This window comes from Corvus cornix, chromosome 3 (assembly GCF_000738735.6).
Source record: "Corvus cornix cornix isolate S_Up_H32 chromosome 3, ASM73873v5, whole genome shotgun sequence".
Lineage (NCBI taxonomy): Eukaryota > Metazoa > Chordata > Aves > Passeriformes > Corvidae > Corvus > Corvus cornix.
The window spans coordinates 29,269,227-29,289,650 of NC_047056.1; positions in this window are offsets into that span (position 1 = coordinate 29,269,227).

Here is a 20,424-nt window from a genome sequence, read left to right on the forward strand (position 1 = left end):
AAACAGTATTGATGGTAATACCTGTGTGTGTACTAGCACAAGACTCCTGCCTGATTTCCTGATATTTAGGAGATATTACAGTCCCATTTTAGACTATAAAAGTATGTGTTGGCACAACAGACAAAGATTTGACCCAGGATCAAAGGAAAAAATTCTGCTTTTAAGAAATGAATAGCTGATCCCAGACTTGTTAATGCATACAGTTTGAAATGTCACTAAATGCCTGCTGCCAGGAACATGAATTGCTCCAGACAACTCTGATATGTTTCACAGAACACCTGAGGTTGGAAGGGATTTCTGGAGCTTATCTTGTCTGGCCCCCCTGCTCAAGCAGGATCACCTACATTAGGCTACCCAGCATCACGTCCAGGTGAGCAGTTATCTGGCTGATCTAAAGTCACTCCCCTGTCATAAGGAGGACAATCTCAGTTTTCTACTAACATAACTAGAAATAAACTTTGACATTAGAAACAGGTTATGTAAAATCCCCCCCTTTCTGAGACCAGTTTTCCCCCTCCTAAAAATTCTGAGCTATTGTCGTCCACTGGAACAGCAATCCTCTGTGTACAGAGCATAGAGGATTTAGAGGTCCTGGTAGTGTCTCTGTGTATTGAACTATCTCATAGAACTGCAACAAATACCACTGCCTAATGCCCACTGAAAATCAACAGTAAAAACTCTTTCCCCTCATTACAGACACAAATGACAAGCTTTCAGAATGATTAGCTGGAAATTGCCTTTTCCGTCAGATACAAGCCCAGAGGAAGGAGGGTGCCAGAGAAAGAAGATGCTTATATGGGCTTCTTTGTAATGCAAATGTAGGAACATGCTTTTTATCTTCAGACAAGTGCAAGTGCTTCACAAAGATTTTATTTAAAGCTTGTGTTCTCATGCATTACAAAAGTGAAGCAAAGAGACATGCCAGCATTAATGAACTTCCAGGGGCAGTATTATTAGTTCCGAGGAATAAAGAGAGAGAGAAAGAAAGAGCACACAATTTAATGTCAGACTTATTAACAAAGAGACAAATGTTATTCATGCAAGGAATATGGTAGAGTTGAGTCACATTTCTATTTACTCTGGGGACTTCATATAAACACAAAACCAGTTCTGTCTCTATCAACATTTAAATCACTCTAGTGCATCCCTAAGATCCTTTTTTTTGGTTGTTTTTCTCACATTTCCATATCACAAAGCTCTGATAACTGTAGTGACAGGAAGATGCAGTTCAAGTGAATGCATCTGCCTACAAGGCACTCGCTCTGTCGTGTGCTTGCCTGGCATTTAACAGTGAAGTTGTAAACACATAATGTCATGACTCCTTTCATTCACTTCCATTTCTGCTCAGAAACACATGCATAGTGAGATCTGCAGAATGGGCAGAGCTTCACAGGCAAGTCAGGAGAGATGAGAAGAAGAAAAAACATGAAACAAAACAAAAGCCCCAAAGCGAAAACAATCCATAGAAAAATAGAGAATTCCATTAATATAATCTTTATTTCCTTACACTGTCAGCTACATCTCCAGGAAGACAACCAATGCCACATCCCAGTATGGGGTGTTTTCTGCACTTCTCCATCTCTGGTGTCACAGGCACCCTATTTCCTTCTAGACAGTAGTTTCCAAGTAGCTGAGAAAGGGGAGGGCTGACACGCATCTAAGGGTATCCAGAAGAGGAGGTGGAGTAACAGCATTTTTCATTCGATCTATGAAACCCAAGCTAGCCAAGTCACTGATTCAGATTGCCTTGGCAAATACAGAGCCTCCAGCAGTTTAGCTGGTCCAGCACTGGACTCAGAGGAAGGATCAATTGACTTTGTGAGGTCCTTTTCCATCTTATTTTCTGCACAGCAGAAGCTCGCTGAAATTCATGTTGGAATTGATCGACAACTGAGGGAGAGAGTAGGAAAACTTATGATGCTATACCTACATGTTTTGAAGATTGTGTAATCCACAGCACCTTGGTAATTAGCTGGTTTACATATTATTCCAGGTCTCACTTTCCAAAAGCACCCAGCAAGGTAGAAGTTCTTTCTCCAATGCCCAACATCAAAGGTTGTGGCATAGCAGGCAGCTCACTTGACCTCATGGCTATTTGGCCATCCTTGGGAAGAAAAGGATAGGAACAGCTCATTTAAGAAGTTGACATGGGAACCTACACTATAGTATATAAAACTGATTTTCAAATAACGCTACTCAATGTCTTATTGAGGGAACCACTTTAACCAAAATTAAGGCACCTCTTTGAAAAACTTTGATTCATACATACTGCTATTAAGTCATTATAAAAAAAGCAGGGAAGGAAGGAGAGAGAAAGGCCACTTTATTGTAGGAAGAACTGTTGAAAAGATTTCTACAGCCAGAGAACATACTGATTAGAGGTTTTCAAGGGTACTCATAATGCTGCATACTTCTTAGGCAAAAAAACCTTCCCATTTTACTTAAAGAAGGGGGTGAACTCCTAGAAGCTAAGAATTCAAGGGTTTTCTTGAGAAAGCTGTTCCTTTAACAGAGCTTATATTCACATTTAGATCCACCCTCTCAAACATACACACGTTGAGAGAATGTTTCCAATTCAACTGACCGATAGAATAGCCATTTTCCACATCTCCCCTTGTATGCCCAACACCAGAGCATAATTCTGGTTATGACATTGTGACTGGCCATAACTCTAGATGTTACTCTCAGATGAGAAGAAAAAGACAATGGTGTTTCCCTTCCACCAAGGACAGTGCACATGAAACTCTGCTTGTCTCATGCACGAGCCCATGACTCGTGCAGCTCTTATGATGTGTGCCCTTGTTCCATCCAGGACAGAGTCAGTTTTTTGCAGTGAACCGTGACAAGGCAGAGCCTGGAGTCATCGAGCACGACTAGGAAGTTATTTTAGACCATGTATATCACTGTCAGTGTAAGGGACTCTCTGACTTCCAAGAAAAACATTGTGGCTTCCAGTCCAAAAAAGCATGGTGGGAGGGGGAGAGGGGGAAAGCCATCTGTGTTTGTTCATTGTCGTCCAGGGTCTGTGGTGAGCATTTTTACAGGTGAGCCATCCCCTCTTTTGTATATTCTTATCATTAATATTGTTGCTGTTGCTGTTGGGTTTGTTATCTCATTGCGCTCTCCAGTAAATTGTTCTTATCTCAACCTGTGATCTCTGTCTTTTGTGCCTTGCATTCTGGCCTTTTAATGGAAGTGCTAAAATGGGAAATTCCATTCCTAAACCATGAAAATGTGCAATTCACAACATATGGAACACTCAGACAATCCTGCTCTAGGTCTTAAGTGGCTGATAAAGTTTACAAAGAGATGGGAGCTTCAGTGCTTATGCTCCTGACTCCTTTGATCCAGTATGCCTTTCCTCTACACTTCCCCTCAGCTTTCAGCAGTGGTAGGACAGAGAACCTTCCTGGGTGTGCCTGCACATTTCACAACTTGTTAATGGTGGGACTTCATTTTGCCTTCAGAATTTGCTGACTCCTGGCTGGGCTAAGTGAAGCAACTTCTCCCTTGACAGTCTACTCCAAATAGTAAGCTTTTGATTTTGTTCTTCAACGTATTGTCCTGCCTTGGAAGCTGACTGTTTTAGAAGCAAGGGTAGGCATATTGCACCTATTGAATGACTGTGAAATGACAGATAAGAGGCAGAAATAAAAAGCAGAGATTGCACAGCAAAGAAGAAAACAGTTTCTTAAAAGTCTGGGGAATGCAAAGGAAGCATTCCTCACCCTCCAACCTGTAGAAAAAACCACTAACTACAAAAGAAAAAAGTAGGATTTAGAACTCTTCCTGAACTTATCTGCTGAAAAATTCATGAAAGCCGGAGTTGGGTCTGTTTGAACGTCTCCACAAATCACCAGTTATTGTTCGTTGGAAGACAAATGAAAAAAGACACCCAAACTTAAAAATGTAAAGATCTTCAGAAGAAATAAAATATCTGCAGGCAACACATGGCTTCCAAGTAATTGGAGTAACCTTTGCCTTCCCTCAGACTCCATCCAATGGTCAGAAAAATCCCACCTGTCTTGCAGAGAACAAGGGTATTAACTATGAGGGCTCATTGCCATTCACTGAAGCTCACATCCCACAGCAGGAAGTGCCCTCCAGGAGAATGGAGTTAAATGGCCCTGGAGAAATAGAGGGAACAGAGATAAAGAACTTACTGAGACATCTGGCTGGAAGTGAAGCCTGTTCTATCCTACCCATTCATCAGTTTGGACAATTCATCCTATCCATTCACCAATTCCTGCTGATCTCAACACAGGCTTTTCAACAACACAAGACAAAAGATTTTTCCCCAAATAGAGGTCTTATTTCCTTCTTTGCTTTGTCTAATATTTATGAACGCTTATTTTCAACTTGCCTAACACCCATTACTCTTTCCTGGCTCCTGTAAAGCCATGCCTGTGGCATATCAGGTCATCAGTACATCTACACTTTGGTACAGAGGCTTCCTCTACCAAGCCTGCCTGGCAAAGTGCCACGATATCAGAAACGACCTCTTGGTATGAGAGTCCCAGCAACTCCTTTATGGGGTAGTTGAGAGGTAGAATTTCACCTGGTGAAATTATTTACCAGCAATTGCTGTACCCAGTTCCCCATCATGGGAGATGCTGGCATCACTGTTGCAACAGAAGGTTGTTCTGAGCCCTTCCTTCCTTGTCTCCTCTCCTCCTGATCCGCATTCGGACTTCCATATATTATGTGTGGGCAGTCAGTATATAAAAGTGGGGAGGCTTCACAGTGAACTCTGCAGTTGCATTTTCTCAGGTGATTGACCCCTGGTGACACAGTGAAGCTAGAAGTGTTCAAATGGCTGCACTGGGGTTTTGGGCACGGATACTATATTTCATGCCTAGATCTCAAATGACCAGCTATGACGATGCACTGGAATATGAAGACAATCACCTCAAATCTTAATCTGGCAAACCTTTTGCACCCAGGACAGCTCCAAGAAACTTTATAGAAACTGAGAAAAAAAAGTTGAGAAATGACTACGTAAAAATGCACTTGGGATTTAAGGCAAGAATAGGCACTAGTTGATGATGTGCTGGCTAAGTACTCAGAGCAGGAGTTCAGAACCCAGCAGTCAGCTGGAACCCTGGAGCCCTTCCAGTCATGTGCTAAGATAACAGACTTTGAGAATAACACCGCAGTGCAGGGTGTACCTCCTGCCCCACAGATGAAAAGAACTATCTGTAAAGCTTTAATATCATATTTGAGTTCACTTACGCGTCAGAGTATCCTTAAAAATCTGTAACTTAAATCAGAGGCCTAAATACCATTTTTAAACCCCACTTCTGAAATTCTCCTTGTGTTACCATGGAAGAGAACACTGTTAATGTTGCAAACTAAAACTCTTGGGAAAAAAAATGCAAATTGTATGTATATATTTATTGCCTGAATCAAGTCCCTAATCAGGATGGGGTGTGAGGGAGGAAGGAAGAGATACGTGGAAAAGAAATCTGTGAGTGATACTCACTTGTTCATCATTTGCTCAGGGGGCCAATACATTTCCTTCTCTTTAACCACACACTTCTACATGCCTTAAAGCCTCCCTGAAGAGAATCAGATTTTCTTGTCTACGAAGATGTAATGTGTAATTAAGCAAGCAGTGAGAGTTTTGGTTTTACTCTGGTATTTCTTCTTCATCCACTAAAACTGTGAACCATAATTAATTCAGTTAAGTTGAGAGGAAAATAGGAAGATTCTGCAATCTGTGGAATTGAATCTTGGGTATTTGTTCAGAGAACTGGGAATTGCTTTATTGTCTCTGTCAAGAACAGTTCCTCAACTACATATCTCTCCAAAATGCTTACAGCTGAGAATCAAATGTATTCTCCAAGGAATATTTGCTCTTATGGCACTCTTCCCTCCTCTGTTTTTGTACAAACTCAACACTAGTAACTTGGATTTCACAGCTAAAATCCACTGAAATGTTGTCATGCCTAAGCATCATCGCCTGACAACTGCTTCCTTAAGCTTATAGTGCATTATTTGTTGGGCTTTGATTGAACAGCAGAGTGAAAATAGCTGGATCCACAGCATGCAAATCTAAAGCTTCTATATCTGTATCTATATCTAGAAGATTGACAGATAGATCAATCTGAGGCATGGCATTGGGGTGTTTTTAGGAATGTGGCGAGATGATAGCATTTAACAACCTGGAAAGTGAAGAGAGCACACTCAAGTATCTTTCTCTGCCCTTCCTAGAGCTGGAAATCAATACCTTCTCACCATCAAAAGCACAGTTCCTGTCCATTCCTGTCTCCATTGCTACACCTCACACACAACACAGCTTATTTGCAGGTGTGTAGGAGCAGGGACAGTAGTACTGCTCCTGTCCTGTACCTTCAGTGTGCTTTGTTTCTGGTGATGCAAGGACAATGTTTTGGTTGTCCTCTTGGGGGAATAATATGGAAGACCTTCATGGTTCAGTAAGCTTTTGGCCATTCTCTCAGCCAGGACTGTCCACTAAAATGCCACAAAGACATCCATGGAGAACATACACACAACAAGGCAAACAAACTGCATCATCAGCTAAGAGAATTTTAATACTTTTTTGACCTAAAATGAGTTTAAAACTTGACCTGGAGGCGAGAAGCATGCATATTCTGTTCTGAAGAGCTGCGGTGTTTCTGCAAGCCCCCAGCTACACAACTCTGACCTCCTGTTTTATGAGCTTCTTTGTGTACCACTGTACCAATACATGTAGGTTTATATAGGAGCATAAAAACTTCCAGTCCAGAACTAAATTGGTCCCTCCCACCTGACCTATCATGGCGTCCCACAGTGGTAGGGAGGAGAAGAGAGATCCAACAGTCAGGAATTGTGCAGCAAGATTGATTTATTTAATTATTTTACAACTCTTTTATAGACTATTTTCTTCATGGTCCAAATGCTCAAAGGATCAGCCACCCCGCGGGGTGATTGGCTAAAATGCTAAAACATCCATTGTCAAACTGTTTTTCTACTGTATTATAAACAAAGGCTTTGCAAGGTTGCAGCTGTTCATAGTTAAGGAACTCTACTAATATCTTCCCTGAGAGAGAAAAATATCTCACAGGACTGGAAAGAAGCAAGGAAAACTCTTGCTAGCAGCAATATTTGTACCCACACTGACCTCCTCTTCCAGCAGATGCTTCAGAGCAATGGCAGAAGCTCCACAGGGTGTCTGTGGTAGAACTAATGTTGGCTGGTCAAAGAAAATTAATATCTTTACCTTTTCTATTGCATTCAGTAGTAGTCAAACTCATTTTGTTGACAAAATGGCTAGCAGACAAAAAAGAAATCTCAAGTGTCACCGATGCCAAGCTCATAATGTTACTAGAGCTCAGACCTATTACAAGTTTCAGACCCCATAAAACTGCAGAAAGCTGTGTTGTTCAAAGGGAGCAGTGCAGGCCCTTGAGGGCTGCTTTATTAAGGCAGAAAATTGGTCTTTGAGATAGGTATTATGCCATCAGTGACGATGAAGGGCAGGATCCCATCAGCTGACTGCAGTTTTCTGGCCCATTATTTATTTACACAGATAATTAATTCCTCTGAAGTGCAAACATTTATCAACAATTCCATTACCTAACTTTTCCTTCTAAGTTCTTTGTAGGACTAGGCACACTGACAGCTTCAGTAACTACCATCTAATTAAAGTAATTGTTGGACTGCATTTCTTATTCTGTTTCATGTATAATTATACTCCATGGGAAATCTTGTGGGATTTGAAACAGACTTTTAATCTATTCCACATGAATCAAAAACAGCTCCCAAGAAAATAATTTAATAGTTATGTTTAACGGTGTGCCACTTCATTTGCACCAGAGATTTCACAGTCTCAGTGCCACTCATAGACCTTACAGTCACACAGAGACAACAAAAAGGCTCTTTCAAAAGGGAAAAACTTCCTAAAATTTTTGTACATTAATTAAGTTGGTTTTAAAGGGAAATCTTTACTGATTTGTTGGACAAACTCTCCTAAGAAGATTGACAGCTGCTTATCCGGAAGTTTTATTGACAGTTGCACTTTTATTTTTACTTTGTCCTTCAAATTTACCATGACCCATTCATGCTCATGAATTCTTCTTCCTTTGTAACTGGCATGAAAGTACTACCAATTTTGATTCATTGATAGCATGTACTTTCACTACCACTCTGTTTATAACATCAGTTATATTCAAACTGTCTTATTCTGGCACTGATATTGTTCCATTTCTTTACTGTAAATGGTTCTACTAAGGAGGATACAGGGAAAAAGAAAAAAAGCCCTGCCACTTCTGTGATACTTCCATGCTCAGAGTGGTGTAACTGGGGTCCAGATAGGAGAGGTGCATTGGAAATGGACATTTATGAGGTTACTTGTGGCTACATTTAAATTCAGCTGCTGATGTGGCCATATCAGGACACCAGAGCATCAGGCAATGATCTACTTGAGCACAACACAGTCCCTTTAAAACAAATCAACAATTTTCTTTTTGTGGAAAAGAACACGAGAGGAAATGATGAGAACTTGAGCATGGAGTCAGGTGTTTCAAGGACCAACACCTTAGAATGAGAAAGCAATCTTGTGTTCCTTAATTTAAATGTGCCACACAGAGAGGACACAACTTCTTACTCATCTTTGTGAAACATGAACTCTTCTTTCAGCATTTGAACTGAAAATTGCTCAAGTTGTCAGGTTCCTATCTCCAGAGCATTTAAAGGAAAAAACTCAAATATGCTTTTCTTTGGCCAGTTTTTAAAATCTTGTTATGGATGCCCAGCTTTGCTTCATAGATATAAGCAAGCAGAAACTGTCTAATCCTACAGGTGTTTCATTTACAATACACAAACACCTCAGAGTAGGAAGCATTCAGGGATCTTTGTTTCATCCCCCAAGGAACAGAAACAGTGCTTGTAGTTATGCTTCTGAATAACAAACCCTGCCATCTAGATTGAAACACTGTAGCTTGATTACTTGCAGATTTTCATACTGGCTAAAATTACCAGATAAGTGCATCTATAATGTTCTCCTCTGATGCTTTATCACACTGTCTTTCTGTGATTACAGTTTATTAAATTAGGAGTGGTCATTAGAGATAAAGGTTGCAAAGCTATTTATTAGGTAAATTAACTCACCATTTTCCTGCTGCCTTATTGATTTGGCAGTCTGAAGCCATTGGACAAACAATTTTATGCAGATATTTATTGCTGTTATAGGATATTATATAAGTATTGAATTTTACTGTCATGTCAGCTAGCCAGTACTTATATAAACAGCAATTATCTTATGCAGGTAAATCTTGACCTGCACTCAGACTTCATCCCGACTCGGTACACAGGAAGGAATTTCACCCACCAAAACCACTCAGTGGTTTGTCAGATATTAGCCGATAGGGCTTACAACTGGCCAAGGAACTATTCCTTATCTCTGAACAGACAGCCTGAGCAGGATCATGTAGCATGGAGATGGATCTGGGACTCTGCAGTCAGAGCACACAGCAGACAGATTCATCCTACAGATCGAGGGTTACTCTTTGGCGTTATCTACAACCTCACCAGAAGTAGCATTTAACAATATGCAAAACTAAATTGTGCAACATAGGTTGAATACAGGTTTTGTGAATATTTCCTTATGTACTTACTGTAGAGCCCTCCATGGTCACTTTGTGAGGCTTTTCTAACCTTTTGCAACCAAAGTGACACTTTTTCAAAACTACTGGTGAAAAAAGATCACATTTTCTCAGCATGATTACAGTGCCTTGACAAAGAACTAAATGCCTTTTTCCCTAATATTCATACATTGCATACAAATATTTGCAGATGATTCCCCTGCATTTTTGTAAAAAATTAATGCACAGTCTAACTGGTAAGCTAGTGAAATGTCTGTAAACGAGCTCTTATTCTAATTGACCACTTACAGTTAAATTATTTGCTAAAAGAATGGACATTTTGAAAGAAAATTAATGTTATACAGGGAACAAAACATTTCAAAATGACAGCAAGAAAAAGGCACTATTTTGTGAATTTCTTGAAAGGGTCAGACACAAAAAAAACTTTCAAAGACATTCTGTTTTGGAAACAATCTTCACAGAACAGTACATTTTAATGGGGCTATCTTACCTTTCTTTCATCAATATTTTTTTTTCTGTCACCATAGAGCATAACTTCCTCCGATGGGTGAGGGCACTGTGTGGGCCAGTGGTATCCTGGAGCTGGGGGAGTTGTGGGAGATCCCCAGGATGGTAGGGAGGGAGCAGAGCAGCTCAGGGGCACCCATGGGGCAGCCCCAGGACCAGGGAGCAGGCACTTCTCTGGCCAAATCAAGACTATATCCCTCATTGTAGGCAAGTTAGTGCTAAACTAAACACCTAAATATAATTACCATGATGAGATATAATGAATATGCTATTATTATACCTGATTAATTCTGAACAAATTGACTACTGAAGTAGCAGGATTTCATTAGAGTGAATTTGATCTTACTGCTTTTTGATCATCATCTGTAGCAAAGAAGATACACTGCTCTGCAAATACTTCCTGTTTAAGGGGAAATCCAAGAGAATTCCTAATTTCCTTCACACTTGACTTCCTACATGTATCTTTGTTAAATATATGTCTTTTTATCTTGACAGAAAAGGCAAGGTTCATACAGCTAGTCAGTGCAAAACTAACATGAGACCAAATCAGAATTAATAAATAAATATGAAAAAACAAACAGCAGGTGTTCACAGACTTGTGGTGGAGGTCGTGGCTCATAGGTCCTTCTTGTACTGCACAATCAGAGCTTTTTCTCTTTCAAGAAAGCTGGTCTCCTTTCCAGTGCTTGTTTTCTTGGTTTCCCATCACACTTTTAGACTTGTTACAGATGTTAACATCAACCTTAGAACATCTTCCAATATAAAAATCAGAAGGGAATGAGTTTTTACCATAAAGAGGATCACTTAAAATATTTTTTCATAATAGAATAGACCAACAGAAAATCATAGAGGCCAGGAAAATGCTATTCTGTTGAAAAAGGTGGGAACATTTAGTCCATTAGACATGTAAAGGCTGTTATTTCCTTTACCAAAATTGCGGTCAAATTTTATATTGAAAATTGAAATTGTGAGGGTTTGTTTTTTTTTTCTGGGGGAAAATTCTAGTCCTTAGGGTTTGTTATATTGCATTTCAGAAAGCTGGTCTCAGATGACAAAAACAAGCTGGTAATATGGGATTTCTAAAAGATATTTAGAGGATATTTAGAACTAACCCTGTTGAACACCCCTCTGGTGATAAGTGTGTCAAAAACAGAGAAGAAAAGCATTTGAGTAGATGAAAATTGTTTTCAGAATAGCATTTTACCTTGCTAAAAAGGTTTATTTCCTTCAACGTCAAACAGCAGTTTCACTTAAGAAAACTTTACTGCTGTTAAAATAAATGTCAAGTTCTCCAGTGAAAAATCAGATTGTAGAGAGGATGTATATGAAATAGCACATGGGCTGACTTGTTGACCTTCTGTCCTCCTGGTAGTCAGAACTCCTATTGGATAACTGTCCTAATAACAGCATAGTAGAGGAAGGGGTGATCTATGCCACTTACCTGGAAATTGATATGACACAAAGTCACAAGCTCTGTGGCATTAGATGACTCTCACTGAGTCAGAAATTATGTCAGTCTTCATCAGATGCTATCTCAAAATACCACAGAAGCAGAAAGATCCCCAAAAGGCAGAAGAAGTCAATGTTAGACAAGGGAAAACTGAACCCTAAAACAATGCAGGGGTTTTTTTTCTCTTTCTAGACTGATAAAAACAATTTGTGATGCATTCAACTCCAGACAGAATAGTTAATCACACTCAACTTTCACAACTCATAGGTATTGTCAAATATTGTCAAGCCTGTTAAATAATTTTAATGAATTTATCTAATGCAGATATATAAGTACAGGTGGATATATAAGTATAGGTGCGTATATAGAATACACAGAATTTCAAGAGATTTTTACTCTAAGGAAATAAAAATATTTAAAATAGGTAAAGAAAAAAAGAAAAGAGAGAATAAAGGCCCTAGGTGGTTCCATATCACAAAAGGGCTGTAGTAAAAAAAAAAAAAATCACAAGTTCATGAACATGTCATTCTGTGCTCTCTTTCTGATTAGGCAGTGTAGTCAAATAACTTTAATGCAATGATGCTAAGAGCCTTAACACTGAAAGAGCAATTACAACATCCAACATCAATGGAAAAGCTACCATGAAATGTGTTGCGAAATTTCTGTGGAAGCAATTTAATTTTTAAAGACCAACATTCTTCTTCCCTGGAAAATAACATTGCTGCATTTGGAGAATTTGTAACAACCAAAAAAGAAAATTTGCTATAAACAAAATTGAAAGTAATCTCATTGTTCATACTAATTGAATGAAAATAATAATAATAATAATAATCAGGCTTTCTAACATCATTCCAGTATGAACCCAGCATACTTTTTCATTGTGCAGACAAAATCATGTTTAAAAATTACGTTGGGTGACTACATTTTGAAGGATTTTTAATCCACTTTTTAATGGTAAAGCCTACTGTTAAATTGGCCAAGATGTTTAAAAATTATTACTGGTTGGATTCCTAAACTTTACTTATACAGATGTGATACAACCAGAAGCACCCCCAGTACTGCCGCTTCTGGGATTTTCAGTATTTCACAGTGATATATGACAGAGTAACTCACAAGCCTACGGAGTATGACAAGAAGACATGTCCAAACTGAAAGAGGGTAGGCTTACATCAGATGTTTGGAAGGAATTCTTTGCTGTGAGGGTGGTGAAACACTGGAACAGGTTGCCCAGAGAAGCCATGGATGTCCCATTAGAGTTCAAGGCCAGGTTGGGCGTGGCTCTCAGCAACCAGGTCTGGTGGAACTGACCGTGACCATGGGAGGGGGGTTGGAAATAAATTATCTTTAAGGTCCCTTCCTATCCAGGCTATTCTATGATTCCATGAATATCTAGATGTTAAAGGGAAAGGAGAAAAACAAGTGGTTAAATATGCAGATATACTGCCTACAAGTCTACCAAAATCCATGGGGAGCTTCTCAATGAGACACCACCATCCTCTTCTCAGCAGAAATACCAGAGCTGCTCACATTAAAAAATGGTACATGTCTTTCATGGGAAGCAAGACTGCCACTTTTGAGAGGCAAACAATCAAAGAGTGATTTCACAAGAACCTTCCTGAGATCAAGCCAGAGGGAATAAAGGATATTTCTGCCAAGATAAGCCAAAAGAACTAGTCTTAGTAGCTACTAAATAAAAACCCAATAAATGTAATAAGTCCTGCAAAGTCATGAAACCTGAATGTCCCTTTAACCATGTTGCTTATAAGCTTTATTTGCATAGTAAGTATATTTAATTTGAGTACTCAGGCAGTGGTGTTTGGATTTGTGGTTTTGCTTTGAAAGTTTCTTAATTATGACATTTCTTATCTGCCTTTACAATTTTTTTTTTTCCTGTGGAATGTGTAAAATGACTCTCAAAGAGCTGCTGGCCATTTCCATGCTAGTTCTGCTATTCACATCTTTTCTCTTGCAACTTTATTGTTTCAAACATGACAGAGACCTACAGCTATTCCCAAGGAGTGATGAAGAGGCTGCCTCATGCTTTGTCAAGGTCTGTAGAGACGCCTCAGGGAAAAGAGATATGTGTTTCCTTTGCCTCCCCATCCTGGGAAGACTGTCTGCCTTTGCTTGGCAGGAGGGCATCTCCTTTAATCATGTTCCCTGAACCATCCCCTAGCCCCTAGACTCAAACTCTCCTCCTCTGGCTAGGCAGCCTGTGATAGACTACCTGAAATTGTTTTTAACTGCACTTTCATCTGCAGCTGAGATTCTGCATGAGAGTTGTGAGATATCAAGAAAGAAATGTTTCTTAAAAAAACCCTGTGTCTCACACTGTAGGGGTAGGAGATATTTTTGAGATCCTTTGACCTTAGGACTGCAGAATTCAAAATTTTGGTCATTCTCCCTGTTGAGGGGCAGAAAGGCAGTGATCACAGAGTGACTCCTGTACTGTATTAGTGGAAGGTGCTGATATGATATAGCATCCATTAAGAATACCTTTGGAGTTGTCTAGACGAAACTCAGGGTAATATCTGTAGGATCTAAAAGGGAATGTGCAGGTATCTGAGGCAGTATCAACAAAGTAAGTTTTACCCATGAAACTCCATGGAGTAAACCTTGATAATGTTCCCTGAGTTCTTCCCTTTAATTTTCCTTTTGTCTCTAAATTCTGTGGCTGTAGCTGTAAAATTCCTACAAAGAAAGAGGGTCTTAAAGTACTTCCAGCTGTGCTAACACCTGAAGAAAAAAGATGTCTCAGGAGATAACTGCAATTGAATATCCACATCAAAGGGATTTGAGAAATTTCTGAACATTAGTTGCTTATTCACATCATATCCCGAGCCTTTCACAAGATGTAACTGTGAAATGGGAAGAAGACCAAAAGAAAACATTACCTTTCTATTATCTTTGCAATGCCTTTAAACAGGGAGACAAATCTTGTTCTTCAGTTGGGTGGGAGCTTCCATTTTGAGTCAGCTGAGACAGTCTTTCAAAGTTAATCACTGTGCTCATACTGTCGCTCAAAAAGCTTTCAGTGTTTTTTACTTCCCATTGAATAAAAGTTAATCAGTACAAGACACATAACACAATAAATTGCTTTGCCACAGAGACAATCAGACAACAGACTTTTAATTCCCAGATTTTTAAATTGTTTTTGAGCATTTACAAGACTGTAAAATCTTTATAACTGGACTCACCTAGTTTTGCTGTTTTTCATAGTGTGGAGCACTCAGCCAGAATCAATCTATATAACATTTAGCAATCCCCACCGAAAGACTGGTTGTGATAATGTCTTATAAATAAGTTTGTTTGCTTCTGAGTTCTAATCCCTCCTGACACTCTTGGGATATTTTCAATTTCCATGACAGCTAGGAGTTCTCCTCCTGCCTCCATATTAACACGAATTTTCCTCATTTTTTTAATGTCTATACTTTTAAGGTATACTCCAAATATTAGAACTGTCATAGAATTTCAGGAATTGGAAGCACTGTGGTGTTGAACACATAGTAAACAATTGTACTGCAAATTAGCCAGTCGCAGAGCTATAATCCGCAGTCCCCAATGGAGCATTAGCAGCTGCAAACCCGTATCTAAGAACACCTTTTACTCAGCAGCCAAGGTCATGTTTTTGGAGCTGTGATGGATGGATTAGCTGTGCCTCTGCCAGCGTTTTTTTTGTGAGTCACAAGGGATGGTTGGAGAGGGCATCACTCACACTGTCAGCAGGCACCAGGGGCCCTGGAAGAAAGGTCGCTCTGCCACCCTGCCACTGCACACTGGCTCCATTCCACAGAAGTGCTCCCTGAGGGTGCATCACCTGGGCTCCACTCCAGCTGCTTGTAAATCAGGTGTCATTTGCTGCAAAGTACACACAGCATATCAGTGGCAGCAAAACACCAAATGTTCTCCAGGAACAAATATTTACTGGCTGTGGGAATGATTTCCTGGATGGATAACAAGAATTTGCCAATTCGCAAAGATCTCATTTTGAAGGGTTAAAAGACCAGTGAAGGACTAGAAGGTGCTGTAAGATATGAGGAAGAGTAATCTGAATTAACAGTTTGCCATGAGAACAGATACTAAATTAAAACTGCAGCATGAGGACACAAAGCTGTTTGCATGACATTTTGGAGTGAGATTTACAAGTACTGTTGTTGAATTTCAATCATGTCTTGTCTCATTAGAAAAGGACTCTGAGTTGATTTTTTCAGGAATCCAAAGTTTAAAGTCTTTACCTTCGTGAGTTGTTGTACATAACAACATTTGGATCCAGACGGAAGAGTTGTTTTTCCTGGATCATTCCTATGTCATTTGCTTCTGAAAAAATCTGTTTAGCACCATCCCACTGTGAATAAGCTATACATACCCCAAACAAGCACCAGTGATGTTTACTAAACACTATCAAAACTTAGTCTATGGAAGAGTGGAGCAAGACAAGGATTCTCAACAGAGGAAAATATTACTATGAGTGCTTATCAGACCTTGAGAGTCAAATTCTCTGGACAAGGCAATATATCTTCATTGGCAACCACAGAGCTACATAATGTAATTCTGTCTAAAACCAGTGCAAACAAACAAATGAAAAAGAAATTAATTCTCAAACAATTTCAATGAACAGGAAAATGTTCATCTTTCTGATAGAAAGTTATCCCATCTCCTCCTGTGTCTGAGCTCTTTTATCTGGGGCCACTAAATGGTCTGACACAACTTCCTCTAGTTAGTGTTAGCCTAAAGGTTTCCAGAGAGATTACCTTCTGATCACAGACACTAGTACTTTCATATATATATTTTATTTGCTTTTACTTTACAAGATAGATCTGTTGCCAAGTCAAAGTCCTTTCACTGAACAGCTCAAAGAATGTCATACCACAAAAATGAAAAAAAAAAGTATTTTCACAGGACACAGAATTATTTATTTTAGAGCGGGTTATAAAAACCAGACTACAGGAAAATTCAGCCCTCTGATGAAGAAATGGAAACATTAAAATTAAGAGAAAACAGGCAAAATTGCTAATTTAGCACTTCTAATTTTCAAAAGAAGATTTTGACATACAGAAGAAAACATTTAGTAGAAGTCACTCATGTCTCTCTCTCTCCCCTTTAAAAAGAACACTTCTGGAAGGTTAATACCAGCTGTAACTGAATGTGATTAATTTAATGTTTTTATGTTAGCAAGAAAAGGGAAGAGATATTCTGAATGACTCTAGTTTGTGTTAAAATGTCAGAATGTATCAGAAGTACAGTTTTTAGAGAAGTATGTTTCAAAATTTTCAGACCCACTAGAGGTTATTAGAATGGCCATTTTCTGAGGAAAAACAGTGCAAGAATGAATTTCAGCATAAATTTGGATTTTGTTAATACAGAAATGAGTTTAACACAGAGGTGAAAATAAATACATGTGTAACATGGTGATTGGGCACAGAGATGCAATATGCATTCACTCCATTTAGAGGGTATTGTAGACATGTTATGAACATGAAGACAGACAAACAACAGGCAGAAGAGAGAGTATCCTGGGCCTACACTGTCCCCTCTGAGAAGACTTGGAATTAAAAAGATGTTAATTTAGTGCTATCATGCTTCCATTCAGGGGAAGAATTTGGAATATTTCAAGGGAAAGCAGCAATATCTCAAGTGGTTTAGAAATAAAAATTATGCTGTGTTTTTAAATGTATTTTTTAAAATAATTTTTAGAAATGCTTTGCCTTTTTGCTAGTATTATTTTAAGTACATATATACATATATCCAGAGAAATTATTCATGTCCATTGTATAGGCATATAGGGAAGAAATTAACAATTTCTATCATTTAAAATAGATGATGTGTGAAATTGGCCCATGAAGATTTCCTGTGCTAGCCATCTATCTTAAACTAATGGCAAAGATATAACAGATAAGAAACAGGCAGAGTCTGAAAGTAACAGAGTGTCCTCTATCATTTTGATACTTCTAAGCTTAGAAAAGCACAAGATCGGATCAATGGGCTTATTTCCCAAGTCAATCCTGAAATACAGAATGAGATTTCTTAAAGGGACTAATTTTTATCTTCTAATTCTCTCACTCATTTACATAAATCAACACCGCATGCGCGGGGCTGTCAGGGAATACCTGTTCCCCGGCATGGGATGCACCAGGAAATGAACCAAATGCACAAGTCAAGGCATCTGTTTTCTGGTGCAGGCTGGGGCATCCTAACAAAATACATCATTCCTGATGCTCCATTCTGGCAACCAGTTACAGTGTGCTTGTTTTTCTTTACTTGACCACCAGACACAGAGGCCAGAGATCAAGAGCTTGGTACATTCTGCAATCTAAGTAGAAAAGCCATAAAACATCTAGGAGAAAGGAAATATTTTCAGTCAGTGCTGGATAAAAATGATAAATGTTGAAAGCAACATTTTCAAAGGATGGGAAAATTAGAGCTGAAACAGAGAAAAGACTTGTTTTTTTCCTCTTCAGGCTCAGTACTCTTTTATATGTCAGACTCGCCAGCCATGCAACACATCTAATGAATTCTACATCGAAAGATCTCTGTCCTGTTAAGACAGAAGATTGCAGCACCATGACATCTGCACTTCAAACACTAGATTACTTAAAAAAATAATGGAAAATGTACAGCATTTGATAAATATTATTGATATAAACAGTCTTTCAATTTTAATCCCAAAGTTTATAATTAAAAATTGCAGGGTTTAGCCAAATACCTTTGGGTTTTTCCTGAAATGGATATTTCTAATTGTATACCAAAGGGTCAAGTTTCTCAACAGAATGTATTTGATTAATCTTTTTTTCTCCCACTCTTATTGCTTTTTCCCCTGAGGAAAAAATGAAAAAGCAAGCACACAAGAAAACATTTGCTCAGCTTCACTCTCAGCAAAGAAATTAAAACCAAGAGATTTTACGAAATTGCCTAAGATATCACTAGAATCTTAGATTAAACCACAAGCCTAAATTCAAAGGATGAAAAACACAGAATGAAAGACATAATTTTAACTAACAATTGTCAGTCCAAGGAAAGGCACAACAAGCAGAGCAGAGAACGCATTGTCTGTTTAAAGTTAAAAGACATTTGGGGTTTTAGACAGACAAATCTTAGTTGTATGTTTGAAATTCAGGGGACATAATATACAACTTCTGGGTTTCAGCAATAGTACCTACAAGACTAATTGCCCTTCTCAATTACTAGAAAGAGCAAAGGCCCAGAGAGGAAATGTTTTATCAGAATGGACAACCTATCTGGGAAGAAATCTGCATGATTATTTTGTCTTCTGCATTTGAAACAGGGGCAGTGGTGACTTACTCATTACTTCATTGATATGATTTCACTGCACTGATGGGTATTTAAGAGATCTCTTGGGTCAGCAGGAACCCCAAGGTACTTTATAAGTGAGAGGGATCATGGGAACCTTGGACTAGTTGACCTGTTACCAATAAAATAGTAAATAATTATATGCTAAAGCAAGCTGTTAATTCCTTCTCAGCAATTGTTAATCTTAATACTGGAATCTAGGGACAATTCATCAGAATGTCCTGTGACTAATGCTCAGCGCTTTTTCTCAATGCTTAATATTCCTTCTATCTCTTCCTTGGCTAAATCTGATTATCAGTGCAAAAAAAATTTCCAGTTCCAGCACTCTGCTTTAATTCCAATGATCATATCTTTATATCATAAAGTGAGATTCCCATTTGTGGCATTGATATTCTTTATGAAAAGCAATTTCTTAAGACTCTCAGCACCTCTCTAAAGTCTTATTCTTGACATTAGTACCAGGGGGAATTATTTGCCTATTTTTAAATTGCATATTTTTTACTAGCATGTAAAAAGAAACCAAATCTCCTGAATACTAATTCTGTGATACAATCACAGATTGTTCCTTTTACTTTATTTTCCTCCTCACCACCAACGCAAATTTTGAACTTGCTTTGAAGAACTCACAGAGACCCAAGGCATCAAGTTTGGACTCAAATGTTCCTCTTACCCATTTAACTTCACAACAATTTCCCTTTTCTCCTGGCCAGGTATGTTCTGCATCTGTATCATTTGCCTTTATAATTACAGAATGTTAGCGCAACAATTTTAAAAGCATTTTTGCTATGGGGAAAACTCACCATTCAGAAGGCATTACAATTCACACAGAATTATAATCAATCCTAAACTGAATATGCAACCAAGGCTCTGACCTTGCTGGTTTTCCAGGATTAGGTTTGAGAACTACTAGACATAGGAGCCACAGCTGCTGTCATAACAATAAAAGCCATCTATACATCAAAGGAAGTGTTCAGGGTCAAGCTGAACGAGTCTTTGAGCGACGTGGTCTAAAGAAAGATGGACCTCCACATGACCAAAGGGTTGGACTAGATGATGTGTAAAGGTCCCTTCCAACCCAAGCAATATGATGGCCACAGCATAATAAAGCCTATTCCCCTTGGATCCTTGCAAACCTCATCTCTCTTAAACAGAACTATTTACCCTCAGGAAAATTTACAGGGGAGAGCACACTCCTGTTTCTATTCATCTTAGCCTGTAGCATGCCGGCATATGACAAACTGCCAGATGAATCAATCCTGGGGACGAGAAGGATGCACACCCACAGGTCTCTTAATATTTACTGCTATGATGAGGAAGTTTTGCACATTGTCTTAGAGCTCCCAGTTTCCCCTCCCACTTTCATCTCTGTTCTGGTTAATCGAGTGGAAAACGAGTCTACTTTTTCCACAGGTTTTAAAACTTCTTTTATAAAAGCAAATGAAATAACTCTTTTTTTTTTTGGCTTCCCTATCAATTATAATTTCTAGTGTTCTTATTTATGCTTTCTCAGACTCCAGTCTGATACAAAGAGCACCTACAGAAAGCTTTGAACAC